This window comes from Orycteropus afer, unplaced genomic scaffold (genome assembly GCF_000298275.1).
Source record: "Orycteropus afer afer isolate SDZICR_OR568_19922 unplaced genomic scaffold, OryAfe1.0 scaffold00327, whole genome shotgun sequence".
Taxonomy (NCBI): domain Eukaryota; kingdom Metazoa; phylum Chordata; class Mammalia; order Tubulidentata; family Orycteropodidae; genus Orycteropus; species Orycteropus afer.
The window spans coordinates 118,257-120,984 of NW_006921914.1; positions in this window are offsets into that span (position 1 = coordinate 118,257).

Here is a 2,728-nt window from a genome sequence, read left to right on the forward strand (position 1 = left end):
AAATTCATTTCCCATACAGCAGTTCATACACATTTTGTCTCATGACATTGACTACAATCCCTCACAGTGTAACAGCTCTCTTCCCACTTCCTCCCTGTAGTTACTTTTTCCCTGTGTCCTTCCCTCCTATGCACTCCTGCCCCCCAAGCAGTCTGCCTATGAAAACACTGCCCTTCTTTTCTCTCATGATTGATCTCTCCAAGTAGTGTATCTACCTGATGTAAATGTTCCCCCCATATGCCTATCTATGGTTTGACTGGAAGCCACAGGGGTGAGTTCAGTTCCAGATCTGAAGGGTAACTAGGGGAGACTTCCAGTAGAATGATGAAATAGGGAGAGAAGCTACACAGACCCTCTTCAACAAAGAAAAGAGAAACCAATTGACAGAGATACAGAAGACAATCATGGAGCCCATGAGAGTACGTGGCCATTCTTACTTCTAAGGAGCATTCTGGCTGTACTTCCAACATTGATTTGTTTCTTTGTATAACAGGTAATTTTTCATCAATAACTTTTCAGTAAGATATTGTAACAAACATAGGTACTGGTCACCTTCTCTTTTAAAAGGAAGTATACAGAGGTGGATTAGGCACCACCTACTGGAAGAACCTGAATGAAAACAATGAGTATGGAGACAGATGGAGTTATGGACTGTAAGCTACTCTGATGGCACCAAGAGCCTGAATATTTCCAAGTGGTGTTGGGACCTGAGAACTGACCTAAGTATCAACCATGGTCTCCAAGGGCTGCAGTGGCGACTGTGCTGGTGGCCTATGACTAGGAAAGGAAACAGCAAGAGGGAGAAAACTTGAGCTGTCGACTTCTGGCTGTCCGGAAGGTGCAGACATTTTGATTGTTTATAAGCAGTGGTCATTTTGGATATTTAAAGTGAAAATATTCTCATTTGGATTTCAGGGACCTAAGAATAGGATTCATTTGCCAAGGAAGGCAGGGACATACGGGAGACTGACAATGGGAAAGGAGACAGGTGATGAATGTATAAATGCCACCAAATAGGAAATAGAGGACCACAGTACCCTGTTTACATAGATAACATCTAAACAAAACAAAGAAAATGAAAATTGTGGGCAAGTCACTCCAATATACAATCACCAATTAAATATAAACATAAAAGGTCATAATGTCTCAGAGACAACAGAACATCACAGTTCACAAAAAGAAGTAAGATAAAGAAAGAGAAACATGGGACTAGGATACAGACCTAAAACTCATCTCTGAGGAAGAAGCAGCATTGGAACTCTCTGATAAGGAATTCAAAATAATTATATTTAGGTACATTCAATGGATTGAGAGACAGATCAAGGAAAGCACTGACAAAATTGAGGAAAACACAGAGAAAACCCTAGAACAATTGCAAAAGACAATGAAAGAACAAAATGAAAATATAAATGAAAAATTATAAATGATTTTGATCTATAGACAGAAGTCCAGAAGATTAATACTAAATTTTCAGAAATAGATAACACACTGAACAGACAAAGGAGTAGAACTGAATTGGTGAAAGACAGAATTAGTGACATTGAAGACAAATACCTGAATACTTCTCTGGACAGGAATCAATCAGAAAAAAAGATCCAAACAAAATGAAGAAAGCTTAAGGATCAAGAGAGGCACCATCAAAAGGCATAACCTACATGTAATCAGAATTCCAGAACAGGAAGAGACAAATAAAACCACAGAGAAAATTGTTGAAGATTTGTTGGAAGAGAATTTCCCTGGTATGATGAAAGATGAGAATATATCCATTCAAGAAGTCCAACAAACCACAAACAGGATAAACCTCAAAAGAAAATCACTAAGACATACCATCATCAAACTCACCAAAACCAAAGACAAGAAAGAATCCTGAAGGCAACACAGGAAAATCAAAAAGTTACCTACAAAGGGCAACCAGTAAGACTAAGCTCAGATTTCTTGGCATGAACCATGCAGGCAAAAAGACAATGGGATGATATATATATAAAACCCTGAAAGAAAAAAAAATTCCAACCAAGAATTACATACCCAATAAAATCGTTTCTCAAATATGATGGTGAAATTAGGAGATTTCCAGATAAGCAGAAATTAAGGGAATTTGTTAAAATCAGACCAACCTTACAAGAGGTGCTAAAGGAGTCTTTGGACAGAGAACCAACAGCAGCAAACAACTGACCATTAACACTCAGGATGACATAACCCAGAAACCAACTCAGTTATGGAAGTATCCAAAGGATACTTCCAAAGTCTACAAGTTTGTAAACAGGGAACCAGAGATATCAATTGACAACTGAGGACAACCACAAATCAAAAAGAAGGAAATAATTGTGTAATTACAGAATTTCTAAATGGTAGGGAAGTCAAGACAACTGCAAGATGTAGTTGTTGTTGTTATGTGCCCTTGAGTCAGACCCGACTCATAGCAAACCCTCCTTGGGTTTCCAAGGCAGTATCACTACGGAAGTAGATTGCCCCATCTTCCTTCCAAGGATTGGTGGTGGGTTTGAACCACCAGCCTTCTGATTAGCAGTCAAGTGCCTTAGGCACTACACTACCAGAGCTCCCTACTGCAAGATAGAACAGACTATTCTAAACTTGGGAAGAAAATTGTAAATAACAGGCTAACCTCAAAGAAAAATGATAAACCTTCATATCACAATAAAAAAGAGGACCAAAAAGCGGCCAAAAAACATATGAAGAAATGCTCATGATCATTAGCTATTAGAGAGAT